The 20,851-nt window shown below is 46.5% G+C and overlaps 1 protein-coding gene across 1 annotated transcript in view; it reads left to right on the forward strand.

Annotated features, from left to right (window-relative positions):
* Positions 1-1,450: 1,450 nt before the first annotated feature.
* The window catches only part of LOC135545679 (X-linked interleukin-1 receptor accessory protein-like 2), a 516,578-nt gene continuing 497,177 nt past the window's right edge, over positions 1,451-20,851 (forward strand). Inside the window, exon 1 of the mRNA XM_064973464.1 lies at positions 1,451-2,054. The gene's annotated coding sequence lies outside the window, so the exon portion shown is untranslated. The remainder of the gene's footprint in view (positions 2,055-20,851) is intronic.

The following is a 20,851-nucleotide window of genomic DNA, read 5'->3' on the forward strand; positions in this document are numbered from 1 at the left end:
GAGTAACAGAACACACTCCTACAGTAGAGTAACAGAACACACTCCTACAGTAGAGTAACAGAACACACTCCTACAGTAGAGTAACAGAACACACTCCTACAGTAGAGTAACAGAACACACTCCTACAGTAGAGTAAGCCTTTAGAATATAATATATGCTTTATTGGACCATTGTGTTCTGCGTTTCCCAACATCCCCGTAGATACACGGGCCTCATTGAAGACAGCCTTGGTTAATTGCCTTGCTCAAGGGTGTAATGGCAGGAGATGTTACATGGGATTAGAGTGGCTTTTAGTGTCACCTAGCCCAGGTGTTGAACCAGCAACTTTCCAGCTGCTGGTTTACCTCTCTAACCTCTAGGCTATTCCCAGTGACTGAATTTAGTGAGTGAAGTTGCAGATTTAGCTAATCTATGATTTTAGGTAAGGAAATCAGGCCACACCACACAAATCCTAACCCAATGCATTTTTCATTACTCCAATATCAACAAACAAAGGAAAACATATCACTATTGTTAGTGAAGTGAGCTGCTACATTGTTTTCATCCAGTCTTAAAGCATAAATGATGCATCATCAGAATGACAGATGGAGAGATTGTTTCTAAACATTTGACTTGTAGTTGCAATGAGCCAAACTGTCTTGCTGCTCCCACACTGAGGTTTAATGGGATTTCTTTGTTGGCAACATTGACATATCAAGTGAAAAATCGACATTATCCTCCATGATGTTTTGGAGTTTACAGTCACTATATTGATACCATTAAGACAGTTGTGCATCACTCTTCCTGGTTTGATCATCATTGCTCATGGCATGAGACATTAGGATGAGATCCCTCCCCCACAACCCTATGAGTTGTTGACATTAGAGAACGTCATAGGCTACATTGTGCACTTGTACTTCATACAAGCCTATGTATGTGTGACTAATACTTAGGTTGAGTGGTAAATCATCATGTGTTTGGCTTTCCAGTTCTGTTTCCCACTGTCATTTGTTTCATTATCTTATTGTCTGCTTGCTTTCACTTTGTTGTGTCTTCATAATTTGACTAGTTTTAATTTTGCATTATGGTGATATTGTAGGTCTGTTCAAGTACAGTTTTATAACACAAATATGTCTTCCTTGTCTCTCTCTCTGGTGTTTTTGGCTTGCCCTCACACGACTTCCCTCACCGCCACAAGGAGGCGATAGGGGTTATATTTTCCAAAACCAACGCTCCTATAAAATATATTTTGGCATATACTATTGTTGTAGCCTACTGTTTCAGTTGTCAGTATAATTATAGATACTGTCTTAAAAGAGTGTTCGTAAAATCATCCCTTGAGTTAACAGCACTTTTGGCGCTATCTCTTTCCCCGCAGGCGCTTGGTGCTGAAGAACAGCATCCTCGCGGAGTTAATGTCTCCGGATGCATGTCCAATGAGCGAGCGCGCGCGAGAGCTCTGGAACCGAACTCTTGCTGCGAGAGCTCCTCGTCGATTGCTGTAGTCTTCAAAGCCACTCCAACACAACGCACATCATATGTGGAGCTTTTCCAATGCAATATGAGTGATTTATCTCATGAGGGGTGAGACAGCACTGTGGAAGGTGTAGAACAGGGGAGGACAGAGAGCCGTTTTGCAAAACCCTTGGTTGTGACGAGTCCAGGATTCCCGGAAAATTGAAGTATTTTTGATCATCTAAAGTAGAGCGAATCTTCAGAATTTCGTCGGACTAGGGGATGGACATCCGAAGTAACTCAAACGAGTTCATTTTCTGTCGACTAATGTTGGCTGTCGAATATCCTTGAAATTAAAAAGTGTGTGGTATCCGTCCTCACAGTTTTTTTATTTGACTGAAGTAAAAAAAAAAAGAATGGTTCCGCAGTTTTTCCCGTTTGTCTTGTGCTCTGATGATTTCATTTCAAACGTTGTGAGCTGACTTGAACCGGAGAGACCGTGCTTTATGCTGTAACACATTTTGAAAACAAACTCAAACATACTCAAACGACTGGATATACTTTATTGAAACCAGCTTCAATTGATAATCGGATTCTGTTGCCGGGATTGTCAAAATCAGGTGAGTGGCAACCTGAACCTGATAATACAAAATGTTCAATTGTGTGTGTGTGTGTGTGTGTGTGTGTGTGTGTGTGTGTGTGTGTGTGTGTGTGTGTGCGTGTGCGTGCGTGCGTGCGTGCGTGTGTGTGTGTGTGCGTGTGTGTGTGTGTGTGCGCGCCTGTGCGCGCGTAATGCTTTAGAAGTTATGAGAATCAGAAAACAGACCATGGAAGTAAAGTCATGGTTTATCCACGTCCTGTTAGATTCCTTATTTGAAAACCTTGTATTGCATTGCGCTGTTCATTTGTTAAAGGGGTTTCAACAGAGAGATGCTGATTGTTTAATTTAATTTAAGCACCACCACATCCTGGTTTGTGTGACCGTGGTGGTGCGATGCTGGCTGAGGCTGAATGAGGCAGTGGGTTTAATTATTGTGGTCGTTTAATGGTAGAGCGCACATCACTGGTGTCACCCAGAGTTACGGGCTACCGGTAAAGCAGGCTGTCTGGCCACATTGATTTATACAATAAAGTAACTCCATAGATCAGGTTCCGGACTAGAGATCGACTGCAGCCAGACTTTAGCTGTCCCTTCCAGCGCCGCTGCCCATCCATTGACCTCTGCTGGAAAGTGGGAAGAGAGAACATAAGTAACGGATCAAACGCAAAAAGATGACCAATAGATGCGGGAATGTTCACCTTGTAAGGAAATATGTATGCACACCTGAAGGTGTGTTGGACAACTTTATCTGCTAAAAATGTAGAGAACTGACTGCATTCCTGTCATCTGGTGACATGATTATCACATCTGTGAAATGGTATTGCTGCTAGATTTAAGAGGCACTCTTGATATATTCAGTGAATATTGTAGGCTAATGAAGGGATTTGCCTTTGACCTCAAATGACCAAACACTACAATCATGACATGAGAAAAGTGTAGGGAGGAAAATGTTTACTTTCCCCCTACACAAAACATGCCATGTTTAAATCTTTATGTTAGAAAAAAAAGTTGATGTAAATTGGCCCCTATACACACAGTCTACAACATTGGGCCTTATTGCACCTTATTGCACCTTAATTAAGAAAGAGCTATTCTAACAAAGGCTGAAGGACTCACCTGCACAATTTATTCTACAGGAATGTATGGTAGGTAATAAGGTGCAATGTTAGGGTGTTATTACCTACCATATGCAGAAGCAATAGTGCAAGTGAGTCCTTCAGCCTCTGTTAGAGTATCTCTTTCTTCACAATCCATTCCTTTGGAAGAACACTTTGCTCCATAACTGACCCAGTATTAGACCTGCTGCCTGAATTCTTCCACTTCTTACATTGCTACAGTGATTGCCTTGGAGAATAGCTTTTCCAAGCAATTATAATATCACCCCTGTCCCTCCAGTTGTTCATGTAGGTGTCAGGTCACATGACCTATAAGGAGTGCCTGACAAGGGCCTGGCGAATGCAGACCAATAGTAAATAAACCAATAGTTATCTGTTGACATTTGATGAGTATGTCTAATACAATGAAAAAGCTGATATTCATTCCTGAATTTCTATTTGCCTTGTATGCATAAGCGAGGTCATGCAAGGTTAAGCATATGTTCTGCCTCCGTGTGATAATTACAGCGTTACTACCACGTTATTCTTTGAACTGAGGATATGTATCATGGAAGATAAACACACATTGGTGCTCATGGAACGAGGCCAACTTTAATACTTCCACAGGGCACGATGAGCAAGTTCCATTCTGCATTTCAGAAAGGTTATCTGAAGAAGACCATTTTTAACGGTAGATTGTTTCTGCTCTGGGGGTGTTAGGTCATTTTACTTCCGTTTAAGTACAAACGGTTATTTTGTAGGCCAAAGACAATAAGCAGAGTTGACATGAGCCGGGCAATGATGTTCACATCTTTGCTGAACCTTCGCCCTTTTAGCTTTTATCTTTTAGCTGTCCATGTGATACAGTTCAAGTAAAACCGAATCTATCAAGAATTTTTGCTCATCTCATCCAATTACCATGGCATGACATGGACCTACGAAGCCATCCCTGTAGATTCAACAGAAATATTCAACAGACAGGAGAACAATAAGTAATGCATACAGGAGTAATATATACAGCAGACATGAGTAATATATACAGCATACAGGAGTAATATATACAGCATACATGATTAATATATACAGCATACATGAGTAATATATACAGCATACATGAGTAATATATACAGCATACAGGAGTAATATATACAGCATACAGGAGTAATATATACAGCATACATGAGTAATACATACAGCATACATGAGTAATACATACAGCATACATGAGTAATATATACAGTATACATGAGTAATATATACAGCATACATGAGTAATACATACAGCATACATGAGTAATGCATACAGGAGTAATACATACAGCATACAGGAGTAATACATACAGCATACATGAGTAATACATACAGCATACATGAGTAATATATACAGCATACATGAGTAATACATACAGTATACATGAGTAATACATACAGCATACATGAGTAATAAATACAGCATACATGAGTAATGCATACAGGAGTAATACATACAGCATACAGGAGTAATACATACAGCATACATGAGTAATATATACAGCATACATGAGTAATACATACAGCATACAGGAGTAATACATACAGTACACAGGAGTAATAAATACAGCATACATGAGTAATGCATACAGGAGTAATACATACAGCATACAGGAGTAATACATACAGCATACATGAGTAATATATACAGCATACATGAGTAATAAATACAGCACACAGGAGTAATACATACAGCATACAGGAGTAATACATACAGCATACAGGAGTAATATATAGAGCATACAGGATTAATACATACAGCATACATGAGTAATGCATACAGGAGTAATATATACAGCATACATGAGTAATACATACAGCATACAAGAGTAATATATACAGCATACAGGAGTAATGCATACAGGAGTAATACATACAGCATACAGGAGTAATGCATACTGCATACAGGAGTAATACATACATCATACAGGAGTAATACATACAGCATACAGGAGTAATACATCCAGCATACAGGAGTAATACATACAGCATACAGGAGTAATACATACAGCATACATGGGTAGTGCATACAGGAGTAATACATACAGCATACAGGAGTAATACATACAGCATACATGAGTAATACATACAGCATACAGGAGTAATACATACAGCATACAGGAGTAATACATACAGCATACATGAGTAATACATACAGCATACAGGAGTAATACATACAGCATACATGAGTAATACATACAGCATACATGAGTAGTGCATACAGGAGTAATGCATACAGCATACAGGAGTAATACATACAGCATACAGGAGTAATACATACAGCATACAGGAGTAATGCATACAGCATACATGAGTAATACATACAGCATACAGGAGTAATACATACAGCATACAGGAGTAATACATACAGCATACAGGAGTAATGCATACAGCATACAGGAGTAATGCATACAGCATGCATGAGTAATACATACAGCATACAGGAGTAATACATACAGCATACATGAGTAATACCTTCAACATACAGGAGTAATGCATACTTTATACATGAGTAATGTATACTGGAGTAATGTATACAGGAGTAATGCATACAACATACAGGAGTAATGCATACAGCATGCATGAGTAATACATACAGCATACAGGAGTAATACATACAGCATACAGGAGTAATACATACAGCATACAGGAGTAATACATACAGCATACAGGAGTAATGCATACAGCATACATGAGTAATACATACAGCATACAGGAGTAATACATACAGCATACAGGAGTAATACATTCAGCATACAGGAGTAATGCATACAACATACAGGAGTAATGTATACAGCATACAGGAGTAATACCTTCAACATACAGGAGTAATGCATACAACATACATGAGCAATGCATACAGGAGTAATGGATACAGGAGTAATGCATACAACATACAGGAGTAATGTATACAGCATACATGAGTAATGCATACAGGAATAATGCATACAGGAGTAATGCATACAACATACAGGAGTAATGCATACAAGAGTAATGCATGAGGCATACATGAGTAATGCATACAGGAGTAATGCATACAGGAGTAATGCATACAGCATACAGGGCTTTTGTGGAGCGATGGGTAACGATGCTTCGAGGGTGACTGTTGACGTGTGTAGAGCGTCCCTGGTTCGTGCCCAGGTCGGGGCGAGGGGACGGACGTAAAGTCTATACTGTTACACATACAACATACAGGAGTAATGCATATAGCATGCATGAGTATTGCATACAGGAGTAATGTATATAGCACACCGGAGTGATGCATACTTCATACAGGAGTCATGTATACACGAGTAATGCATACAGGAGTAATGCATACTTCATACATGAGCAATGCATACAGGAGTAATGTATACAGGAGTAATGCATACAGGAGTAATGCATTGAGGAGTAATGCATTGAGGAGTAATGCATTCAGGAGTAATGCATTCGGGAGTAATGCATACTTTATACATGAGTAATGCATACAGCATACAGGAGTAATACCTTCAACACACAGGAGTAATGCATACAACATACATGAGTAATGCATACAGGAGTAATGCATACAGGAGTAATGCATACAACATACAGGAGTAATGTATACAGCATACATGAGTAATGCATTCAGGAATAATGCATACAGGAGTAATGCATACAACATACAGGAGTAATGCATACAGGAGTAATGCATACAGCATACATGAGTAATGCATACAGGAGTAATGCATACAGCATACAGGGCTTTTGTGGAGCGATGGGTAACGATGCTTCGAGGGTGACTGTTGACGTGTGTAGAGCGTCCCTGGTTCGCGCCCAGGTCGGGGCGAGGGGACGGACGTAAAGTCTATACTGTTACACATACAACATACAGGAGTAATGCATATAGCACACCGGAGTGATGCATACTTCATACAGGAGTCATGTATACACGAGTAATGCATACAGGAGTAATGCATACTTCATACAGCTGTAATGTATACACGAGTAATGCATACAAGAGTAATGCATAATGCATTCAGGAGTAATGCATTCGGGAGTAATGTATACAGGAGTAATGTATACAGGAGTAATGCGTAAAGAAGCCTACAATGCCAAGGTACTGTATATGAAGACATAACCATTGAGTTCGTGTTGAACCAAACAGTAGAAGTTAACCTCTGTGTCCTCAGGAGACCAGTCCAGCACCCTATACTGTTATGGTGGCTCCTAGTCCCTCCAACAATATCAAGCAAAACGGTGTCTAAATGAAAACAGATGGAGGCACAAATCCCCAGGTGGTAGCAGGCTCACCTTCGCTGTGACCATTTATCACCGTCAACCTGTTCATCATAAAGACTTTACTTTTAAAGGGAGGGGAGCGCCCAGGCCCGGGCAAGATCACGGCTGAAATTCTAATTTATGATGTTCAATGGAGCTCTTTGGGTTTTATTGTTGACATCTATAACCACAAGGTTGAAATTAGTTTCCGCCAGATGCTTTTTATGGCATGTCAATGGGCAACCGGCCCCTGTGGCGTGCCGGGACAGAGCAGCCCTCTACCGCTTCTACCACCGCTACCACTTCTACCACCTCTACCACCTCTACCATCTCTACCACTTCTACCACCTCTACCACTTCTACCACTTCTACCACTTCTACCACCTCTACCGCTTCTACCACCTCTACCACTTCTACCACCTCTACCACTTCTACCACTTCTACCACTTCTACCACCTCTACCACTTCTACCACCTCTACCGCTTCTACCACCTCTACCACTTCTACCACCTCTACCACTTCTACCACTTCTACCACCTCTACTACCTAACCCCACCTCTACCAGCTCTACCACCTCTACCACCTCTACCACTTCTACCACCTCTACCACTTCTACCACTTCTACCACCTCTACCACGTCTACCACCTCTACCACCTCTACCACTTCTACCACCTCTACCACTTCTACCACTTCTACCACCTCTACCACTTCTACCACCTCTACCACTTCTACCACCTCTACCACCTCTACCACTTCTACCACCTCTACCACCTAACCCCACCTCTACCACCTCTACACCTAACCCTACCTCTACCACTTCTACCACCTCTACCACCTAACCCCACCTCTACCACCTCTTGCACATCTACCACCTCTACCACTTCTACCACCTCTACCACCTAACCCCACCTCTACCACCTCTACCACCTCTACCACTTCTACCACCTCTACCACCTCTACCACCTCTACCACTTCTACCACCTCTACCACCTCTACCACTTCTACCACTTCTACCACCTAACCCCACCTCTACCACCTCTACCACCTAACCCCACCTCTACCACTTCTACCACCTCTACCACTTAACCCCACCTCTACCACCTCTACACCTAACCCTACCTCTACCACTTCTACCACCTCTACCACCTAACCCCACCTCTACCACCTCTTGCACATCTACCACCTCTACCACTTCTACCACCTCTACCACCTAACCCCATCTCTACCACCTCTACCACCTAACCCCACCCATACCACCTTTACCACTTCTACCACCTCTACCACCTCTACCAACTCTACCACTTCTACCATCTCTACAACCTCTACCACCTAACCCCACATCTACCAGCTAACCCCACCTATACCACCTAACCCCTCCTCTACCACCTAAACCCACCTCTACCACCTAACCCCACCAATACCACCTAACCCCTCCTCTACCACCTAATCTCACCTCTACCAACTAACCCCACCTCTACCACCTCTACCACCTAACCCCACCCCTACCACCTCGACCACCTAACCCCACCTCTACTACCTAACCCCTCCTCTACCACATCTACCACCTAACCCCACCTCTACCACCTAACCCCTCATCTACCACCTAACCCCACCTCTACCACCTAATCCCACCTCTACCAGATAACCCCACCTATACCACCTAACCCCACCTCTACCAGCTCTACCAGCTCTACCACCTCTACCACTTCTACCACCTCTACCACCTAAACCCAGCTCTACCAGCTCTACCACTTCGACCACTTCTACCACCTCTACCACCTAACCCCACCTCTACCAGCTAACCCCACCTATACCACCTAACCCCTCCTCTACCACCTAACCCCACCTCTACCACCTAACCCCACCTATACCACCTAACCCCTACTCTACCACCTAACCTCACCTCTACCAACTAACCCCACCTCTACCACCTCGACCACCTAACCCTACCTCTACCAGCTAACCCCTCCTCTACCAGCTAACCCCTCCTCTATCACCTCTACCACCTAACCCCTCCTCTACCACCTAACCCCACCTCTACCACCTAACCCCTCCTCTACCACCTAATCTCACCTCTACCAACTAACCCCACCTCTACCACCTCTACCACCTAACCCCACCCCTACCACCTCTACCACCTAACCCCACCTCTACTACCTAACCCCTCCTCTACCACATCTACCACCTAACCCCTCCTCTACCACCTAACCCCACCTCTACCACCTAACCCCACCTCTACCACCTATCCCCTCATCTACCACCTAACCCCACCTCTACCAGATAACCCCACCTATACCACCTAACCCCACCTCTACCAGCTCTACCAGCTCTACCACCTCTTCCACCTCTACCACCTAAACCCAGCTCTACCAGCTCTACCACTTCGACCACTTCTACCACCTCTACCACCTAACCCCACCTCTACCAGCTCACCCCACCTATACCACCTAACCCCTCCTCTACCACCTAACCCCACCTCTACCACCTAACCCCACCTATACCACCTAACCCCTACTCTACCACCTAACCTCACCTCTACCAACTAACCCCACCTCTACCACCTCGACCACCTAACCCTACCTCTACCAGCTAACCCCTCCTCTACCAGCTAACCCCGCCTCTATCACCTCTACCACCTAACCCCTCCTCTACCACCTAACCCCACCTCTACCAGCTAACCCCACTTATGCCACCTCTACCAGCTAACCCCTCCTCTACCACATAACCCCACCTCTACCATCTCTACAACCTCTCCACCTAACCCCACCTCGACCACCTAACCCCATCTCTACCACCTAACCCCACCTCTACCAGCTAACCCCACCTATTACACCTAACCCCTCATCTACCACCTAAACCCACTTCTACCACCTAACCCCACCTCTACCATCTCTACAACCTCTACCACCTAACCCCACCTCGACCACTTAACCCCACCTCTACCAGCTAACCCCACCTCTACCATCTCTACAACCTCTACCACCTAACCCCACCTCTACCACCTAACCCCACCTCTACCACCTAACCCCACCTCTACCAGCTAACCCCACCTCTACCACCTAACCCCACCTCTACCACGTCTACCACCTAACCCCACCTCTACCAGCTAACCCCACCTCTACCACCTAACCCCTCCTCTCCCACCTAACACCACCTCTACCACCTATAACCCCACCTCTACCACCTAACCCCACCTCTACCATCTCTACAACCTCTACCACCTCTACCCCCTAACCCCACCTCTACCACGTCTACCACCTAACCCCACCTCTACCAGCTAACCCCACCTCTACCAGCTAACCCCTCCTCTCCCACCAAACACCACCTCTACCACCTATAACCCCACCTCTACCTCCTAACCCCACCTCTACCACCTACCACCTAACCCCCCTCTACCAGCTAACCCCACCTCTACCATCTCTACAACCTATCCACCTTACCCCACCTCTACCAGCTAACCCCTCCTCTACCACCTAACCCCACCTCTACCATCTCTACAACCTCTCCACCTAACCCCACCTCGACCACCTAACCCCACCTCTACCACCTAACCCCTCCTCTCCCACCTAACCCCATCTCTACCACCTAACCTCTCATCTACCACCTAACCCCACTTCTACCACCTAACCCCACCTCTACCATCTCTACAACCTCTACCACCTAAACCCACCTCGACCACTTAACCCCACCTCTACCACCTAACACCACCTCTACCATCTCTACAACCTCTACCACTTAACCCCACCTCTACCACCTAACCCCACCTCGACCACCTAACCCCACCTCGACCACCTAACCCCACCTCGACCACTTAACCCCACCTCTACCACCTAACCCCACCTCTACCACGTCTACCACCTAACCCCACCTCTACCAGCTAACCCCACCTCTACCACCTAACCCCTCCTCTCCCACCAAACACCACCTCTACCACCTATAACCCCACCTCTACCACCTAACCCCACCTCTACCATCTCTACAACCTCTACCACCTCTACCACCTAACCCCACCTCTACCACGTCTACCACCTAACCCCACCTCTACCAGCTAACCCCACCTCTACCAGCTAACCCCTCCTCTCCCACCAAACACCACCTCTACCACCTATAACCCCACCTCTACCTCCTAACCCCACCTCTACCACGTCTACCACCTAACCCCACCTCTACCAGCTAACCCCACCTCTACCATCTCTACAACCTCTCCACCTAACCCCACCTCTACCAGCTAACCCCTCCTCTACCACCTAACCCCACCTCTACCATCTCTACAACCTCTCCACCTAACCCCACCTCGACCACCTAACCCCATCTCTACCACCTAACCCCACCTCCACCAGCTAACCCCACCTATTACACCTAACCCCTCATCTACCACCTAACCCCACTTCTACCACCTAACCCCACCTCTACCATCTCTACAACCTCTACCACCTAAACCCACCTCGACCACTTAACCCCACCTCTAGCACCTAACACCACCTCTACCATCTCTACAACCTCTACCACTTAACCCCACCTCTACCACCTAACCCCACCTCGACCACCTAACCCCACCTCGACCACTTAACCCCACCTCTACCACCTAACCCCACCTCTACCACCTCTACCAGCTAACCCCACCTCTACCACCTAACCCCACCTCTACCATCTCTACAACCTCTACCACCTCTACCACCTAACCCCACCTCTACCACGTCTACCACCTAACCCCACCTCTACCAGCTAACCCCACCTCTACCACCTAACCCCTCCTCTCCCACCAAACCCCACCTCTACCACCTCTACCACATCTACCACCTCTACCACATAAATCCACCTCTACCCACTCTACAACCTAACCCCACCTCTACCACATCTACCACCACTACCACCTATACAACCTCTACCACCTCTACCACCACTGCCACCTAACCCAATCTCTACCACCTCTACCACCTAACCCCACCTCTACCACCTAACTCCACCTTAACCCCACCTCTACCACCTAACCCCACCTCTACAACCTCTACCACCTAACCCCACCTCTACCACCCAACCCCACCTCTAACATCCTAACACCACCTCTAGCACCTCTACCACCTAACCCCACCTCTACCATCTCTACAACCTCTACCATCTCTAACCAACCTCTCCACTTAACCCCACCTCTACCACCTCTACCTCCTAACCCCACCTCTACCACCTCTACCAGTTAATCCACCTCTACCACCTAACCCTCTACCACCTAACCACCTCTACCACTTCTACCACCTAACCCACCTCTACCACCTCTACCACCTCTACCACCTAACCCCATCTCTACCACCTAACCCCACCTTTACCACCTAACCCACCTCTACCACCTAACCCCACCTCTACCCTCTACCACCTAACCCCACCTCTACCACCTAACCCACCTCTACCACCTAACCCCACCTCTACCACCTCTACCACTTAACCCCACCTCTACCACCTCTACCACCTCTACCACCTCTACCTCCTCTACCACCTAACCCCACCTCTACCACCTAACCCACCTCTACCACCTAACCCCACCTCTACCACCTCTACCACTTAACCCCACCTCTACCACCTCTACCACCTACCACCTCTACCTCCTCTACCACCTAACCCCACCTATTCAACCTCTACCACCTCTATTACCTAACCCCACCTCTACCACCTAACCACCTTACCCCCACCTCTACCACCTAACCCCACCTCTACAACCTCTACCACCTAACCCCACCTCTACCACCCAACCCCACCTCTACCATCCTAACACCACCTCTACCACTTCTACCACCTAACCCCACCTCTACCATCTCTACAACCTCTACCACCTCTACCACCACTAACACCACCTCTACCACCTCTACCACATAACCCCACCTCTACCACCTCTACCAGTTAATCACACCTCTACCACCTAACCCCTCCTCTACCACCTCTACCACCTCTACCACCTAACCGCAACTCTACCACTTAACCCCACCTCTACCACCTAACCCCACCTCTACCACCTCTACCAGTTAATCACACCTCTACCACCTAACCCCACCTCCACCACCTAACCCCACCTCTACCACTTCTACCACCTAATCCCACCTTTACCACCTCTACCACCTCTACCACCTAACCCCATCTCTACCACCTAACCCCACCTTTACCACCTAACCGCACCTCTACCACCTAACCCCACCTCTACCTCCTCTACCACCTAACCCCACCTCTACCACCTAACCCCACCTCTACCACCTAACACCACCTCTACAACCTTAACTACCTCTACCTCCTCTACTACCTCTACCACCTCTACCACCTAACCCCACCTCTACCACTTCTACCACCACTACAACCTAACTACCCTACCTCCTCTACTACCTCTACCACCTCTACTCCTAATCCCACCTCTACCACTTCTACCACCACTACCCTGAACTACCTCTACCACCTCTACTACCACCTCTACTTCCTCTACCACATCTACCACCTAACCCCACCTCTACCACTTCTACCACCACTACAACCTGAACTACCTCTACCACCTCTACTACCTCTACTTCCTCTACCACATCTACCACCTAACCCCACCTCTACCACTTCTACCACCACTACCACCTAACTACCTCTACCACATCTACTACCTCCTACCTCTACCACATCCCACCTCTACTACCTCAACCACATTTACCACCTCTACCACATCTACCACCTCTACCACCTCTACCACCACTACAACCTGAACTACCTCTACCACCTCTACTACCTCTACTTCCTCTACCACATCTACCACCTCTACCACCACTACAACCTGAACTACCTCAACCACATCTACCACCTCTACCACCTCTACCACCTAACCCCATCTCTACCACCTAACCCCACCTTTACCACCTAACCGCACCTCTACCACCTAACCCCACCTCTACCTCCTCTACCACCTAACCCCACCTCTACCACCTAACCCACCTCTACCACCTAACCCCACCTCTACCACCTCTACCACTTAACCCCACCTCTACCACCTCTACCACCTCTACCACCTCTACCTCCTCTACCACCTAACCCCACCTCTACCACCTAACCCACCTCTACCACCTAACCCCACCTCTACCACCTCTACCACTTAACCCCACCTCTACCACCTCTACCACCTCTACCACCTCTACCTCCTCTACCACCTAACCCCACCTATTCAACCTCTACCACCTCTATTACCTAACCCCACCTCTACCACCTAACTTCACCTTACCCCCACCTCTACCACCTAACCCCACCTCTACAACCTCTACCACCTAACCCCACCTCTACCACCCAACCCCACCTCTAACATCCTAACACCACCTCTACCACTTCTACCACCTAACCCCACCTCTACCATCTCTACAACCTCTACCACCTAACCGCACCTCGACCACTTAACCCCACCTCTACCACCTCTACCACCTCTACCACATAACCCCACCTCTACCACCTCTACCAGTTAATCACACCTCTACCACCTAACGCCTCCTCTACCACCTCTACCACCTCTACCACCTAACCGCAACTCGACCACTTAACCCCACCTCTACCACCTAACCCCACCTCTACCACCTCTACCAGTTAATCACACCTCTACCACCTAACGCCTCCTCCACCACCTAACCCCACCTCTACCACTTCTACCACCTAATCCCACCTTTACCACCTCTACCACCTCTACCACCTAACCCCATCTCTACCACCTAACCCCACCTTTACCACCTAACCGCACCTCTACCACCTAACCCCACCTCTACCTCCTCTACCACCTAACCCCACCTCTACCACCTAACCCCACCTCTACCACCTAACACCACCTCTACAACCTTAACTACCTCTACCTCCTCTACTACCTCTACCACCTCTACCACCTAACCCCACCTCTACCACTTCTACCACCACTACAACCTTAACTACCTCTACCTCCTCTACTACCTCTACCACCTCTACTCCTAATCCCACCTCTACCACTTCTACCACCACTACAACCTGAACTACCTCTACCACCTCTACTACCTCTACTTCCTCTACCACATCTACCACCTAACCCCACCTCTACCACTTCTACCACCACTACAACCTGAACTACCTCTACCACCTCTACTACCTCTACTTCCTCTACCACATCTACCACCTAACCCCACCTCTACCACTTCTACCACCACTACAACCTGAACTACCTCTACCACATCTACTACCTCTACTACCTCTACCACATCTACTACCTCTACTACCTCAACCACATTTACCACCTCTACCACATCTACCACCTCTACCACCTCTACCACCACTACAACCTGAACTACCTCTACCACCTCTACTACCTCTACTTCCTCTACCACATCTACCACCTCTACCACCACTACAACCTGAACTACCTCAACCACATCTACCACCTCTACCACCTCTACCACCACTACAACCTGAACTACCTCTACCACCTCTACTACCTCTACTACCTCTACCACATCTACAACCTCTACCACCACTACAACCTGAACTACCTCTACCACATCTACTACCTCTACTACCTCTACCACATCTACCACCTCTACCACCACTACAACCTGAACTACCTCTACCACATCTACTACCTCTACTACCTCTACCACATCTACAACCTCTACCACCACTACAACCTGAACTACCTCTACCACCTCTACTACCTCTACTACCTCTACCACATCTACTACCTCTACCACCTCTATCACATCTACCACCACTACAACCTGAACTACCTCTACCACCTCTACTACCTCTACCACCTCTACTACCTCTACTACCTCTACCACATCTACTAACTCTACCACCTCTATCACATCTACCACCACTACAACCTGAACTACCTCTACCACCTCTACTACCTCTACTCCCTCTACCACATCTACTACCTCTACCACCTCTATCACATCTACCACCACTACAACCTGAACTACCTCTACCACCTCAACTACCTCTACCACCTCTACCACCTAACCCCACCTCTACCACCTCTACCACCTCAACTACCTCTACCACCTCTACCACATCTACCACCACTACAACCTGAACTACCTCTACCACCTCTACCACCTCTACCACCTCTACCACCTAACCCCACCTCTACCACCTCTACCACCTCAACTACCTCTACCACCTCTACCACATCTACCACCACTACAACCTGAACTACCTCTACCACCTCTATCACCTCTACCACCTCTATCACCATTACCTGCTGCTGTTCTCACATGGTTATATACATAATAATTGAAATGTGGTTGTCATTTGGAATTAGCCTTTGAGCAGGACAAGACTTTAAACCAGGACAAGTTGTGGGGGAAGTTGTTTATGTAAAGATAAATCACCCACCAAAGTGCTGAGACATGACTCCCCTTTGAGCTGCCTGGAACATAGGCATACTTTTACCCAGCCGCTCAATACATTTATTCACATGAATATTGTATGCAGGCATTTATAATTAAGTTTTACATGTGCAAATCCAGTTTTGAAGCATGCTTTGTAAGATCGCAGTACATAATAATCAAACCCCCAAAAGAGAGAGGTTACTTAGCATTTAATTGGCCTGTCTTGTGGCGGAGACTGGGGGGGCGCAGGCCATTGTGTGGAAGATAAACATTTGGAGGGCAACTTATTGTTTCATGTGCACAACTTGCATTATGCTCACGGGACTATGTGTCAAATGAATGAGCTGAATCTGGACCTCTGAGAGAATTTGTTTCTGTGGAATTCTTAGTTAGATTAGGGATCATCAGTTCAAATTTATTTCATCAAGTGATTATTGTGATCTTATAAAAATCAAATCAAATCAAATCAAATTTATTTGTCACATACACATGGTTAGCAGATTTTAATGCGAGTGTAGCGAAATGCTTGTGCTTCTAGTTCTGACAATGCAGTAATAACCAACAAGTAATCTAACTAACAATTCCTAAACTACTGTCTTATACACAGTGTAAGGGGATAAAGAATATGTACATAAGGATATATGAATGAGTGATGGTACAGAGCAGCATAGGCAAGATACAGTAGATGGTATCGAGTACAGTATATATATATGAGATGAGTATGTAAACAAAGTGGCATAGTTAAAGTGGCTAGTGATACATGTATTACATAAGGATGCAGTCGATGATATAGAGTACAGTATATACGTATGCATTGTTTAAAGTGGCTAGTGATATATTTACATAATTTCCCATCAATTCCCATTATTAAAGTGGCTGGAGTTGAGTCAGTGTCAGTGTGTTGGCAGCAGCCACTCAATGTTAGTGGTGGCTGTTTAACAGTCTGATGGCCTTGAGATAGAAGCTGTTTTTCAGTCTCTCGGTCCCAGCTTTGATGCACCTGTACTGACCTCGCCTTCTGGATGATAGCGGGGTGAACAGGCAGTGGCTCGGGTGGTTGATGTCCTTGATGATCTTTATGGCCTTCCTGTAACATCGGGTGGTGTAGGTGTCCTGGAGGGCAGATAGTTTGCCCCCGGTGATGCGTTGTGCAGACCTCACTACCCTCTGGAGTAGGGTGAGCTTGATCATAAAGAGCTTGATCATTTGTGAAATAATCTCAGCAAAAAAAGAAACGTCCCTTTTTCAGGACCCTCTTTCAAAGATAATTTGTAAAAATCCAAATAACTTCACAGATCTTCATTGTAAAGGGTTTAAACACTGTTTCCCATGCTTGTTCAATAAACCATAAACAATTAAGGAACATGCACCTGTGGAATGGTCGTTAAGACACTAACAGCTTACAGACGGTAGGCAATAAAGGTCACAGTTATGAAAACTTAGGACACTAAAGAGGCCTTTCTACTGATTCTGAAAAACACCAAAAGAAGAGGCCCATGGTCCCTGCTCATCTGTGTGAACATGCCTTAGGCATGCTGCAAGGAGGCATGAGGACTGCAGATGTGGCCAGGGAAATAAATTGTGATGTCTGTACTGTGAGATGCCCAAGACAGCGCTACAGGGAGACAGGACGGACAGCTGATCGTCCTCGCAGTGGCAGACCATGTGTAACAACAACCTGCAAGGAATCGGTACATCCGAACATCACACCTGCGAGACAGGTACAGGATGGCAACAACAACTGCCCGAGTTACACCAGGAATGCACAATCCCTCCATCAGTGCTCAGACTGTCCGCAATAGGCTGAGAGAGGCTGGACTGAGGGCTTGTAGGCCTGTTGTGAGGCAGGTCCTCACCAGACATCACCGGCAACAACGTCGTCTATGGACACAAACCCACTGTCGCTGGACCAGACAGGTGTGGCAAAAAGTGCTCTTCGCTGACGGGTCGTGGTTTTGTCTCACCAGGGGTGATGGTCGAATTTGTGTTTATTGTCAAAGGAATGAGCGCTACACTGAGGCCGGTACACTGGAGCGGGATCGATTTTGAGGTGGAGGGTCCGTCATGGTCTGGTGTGGTGTGTCACAGTATCATCGGACTGAGCTTGTTGTCATTGCAGGCAATCTCAACGCTGTGTGTTACAGGGAAGACATCCTCCCTCATGTGGTACCTATGGGCACAAAAACCACTGTCGCTGGGCCAGACAGGACTGGCAAAAAGTGCTCTTCACTGACGAGTCGTGGTTTTGTCTCACCAGGGGTGACGGTCGGAATCGAGTTGATCGTCGAAGGAATGAGAGTTACATCTAGGCCTGTACTCTGGAATGGGATCGATTTGGAGGTGGAGGATCCATCATGGTCTGGGGTGGTGTATCACAATCATCGGACAGAGCTTGTTGTCGTTGTAGGCAATCTCAATGTAATGCGTTACAGGGAAGACATTGTCCTCCCTCATGTGGTACCCTTCCTGCAGGCTCATCCTGACATGACCCTCCAGCATGACAATGCCACCAGCCATACTGCTCGTTCTGTGCGTGATTTCCTGCGAAACAGGAATGTCAGTCTTCTGCCATGGCCAGCGAAGAGCCCGAATCTCAATCCCATTGAGCACGTCTGGGACCTGTTGGATCGGAGGGTGAGGGCTAGTGCCCTTCCCCTCAGAAATGTCCGGGAACTTGCAGGCGCCTTGGGGGAAGAGTGGGGTAATAGGGACACACTATTCCATTTCTGTTAGTCACATGTCTGTGGAACTTGTTCAGTTTATGTCTCAGTTGTTGAGTCATGTTATGTTCATACAAATATTTACACAGTTTGCTGAAAATAAACACAGTTGACAGTGAGAGGACGTTTCTTTTTTGCTGAGTTTATATTAATAATCGTATTATTAAAATCCACGAGTTATTTATTCTATGTCTATGTTATGTAAGCTATTCCCTCTTTATGTCAGTTTTAATTATGTTGACATTTGCAATAAAGGGGAATATTGAATCTTGACAGAAGATCCTTTTCTACTGTATTCGTTCTTTAATTAAAGATGCATTATATCATGACACTATCACTACATCAATAATAATGCCACAAGTCATTCTGATGATCTGCAACCTTTTAAATCTGACACCAAGATGGAGGAAGCTGGGTTCTGTGTAGACTGGCTGTCGGTCAGACGCAGCATAGCCACAGCAGCAGCCTGGCCGTTTCCCCTTCATCTGACGCTGGAGGTATGGCACAGTATGACACCTAAAATTGCAGGCCACAAAGTTAGCATCTCCAGCTCTGCAACAATGATCCCTGGCAAATGGAAGTCTGTCATTACAGCCTATAAATAGGGTGGCTAGAGGTACCACAGGAGGTCTACAGAAAGGCTGTCAATTAAAGGTGTTCCGTCTCAGGGAAAATCTTTCACCAGGCATTCCTCTCTGAACCTGCGATAGGGCATTGTTGGACACCCACGCAGCCTCTGATCCCACAGTTTCACACCATCGTCTACAGCAGGCTCCTACAGTGTGTTTGTGTGGAGTTTTATAGAATGCATTTCGACTCCTTTGTACAGCCTTGCTTTAGAATAGTCCACCTGTTGTTAGGAAATACTGTTCTAAACAGATGCTGCACAATGCCAAATGGCTAATTAACATGTGCAAGAATCATCAATACCATGTGGCAGCAGGTTTCATTGTTGGTGAACTGAATGAGCATGCTTTTTATAGCTAAGTATGACATAGCCATGAGACATATGCCGCTTCTAGTTGGGAAAGTCCTGGCTAAAAAGATTCTTGGATCAAGGGTAATACATGTCTGTTGCCTATGTTTGTCTTCCTCCAGTAGAGAAAACAAACAGGGTCACTTAGCTACACATGCAGGAACATGCAGAGCTATACACTAGGTCATTTAGAAAAGGAACCAAATTGGGTTATCACCCATTGCATTTGCATTCAGAGCTTTATCCGTGGATTGGATGAAGCGCAATGCTCGAGGCAGTATAGCAGTGATAGCGGGCTTGACTCTTCTCTCTTTCAGACACAACATCCTAGAGGCAGTATAGTGATGATAGTGGGCTTGACTCTTCTCTCTTTCAGACACAACATCCTAGAGGCAGTATA

Source organism: Oncorhynchus masou, chromosome 9 (assembly GCF_036934945.1).
Source record: "Oncorhynchus masou masou isolate Uvic2021 chromosome 9, UVic_Omas_1.1, whole genome shotgun sequence".
Classification (NCBI taxonomy): Eukaryota; Metazoa; Chordata; class Actinopteri; order Salmoniformes; family Salmonidae; genus Oncorhynchus; species Oncorhynchus masou.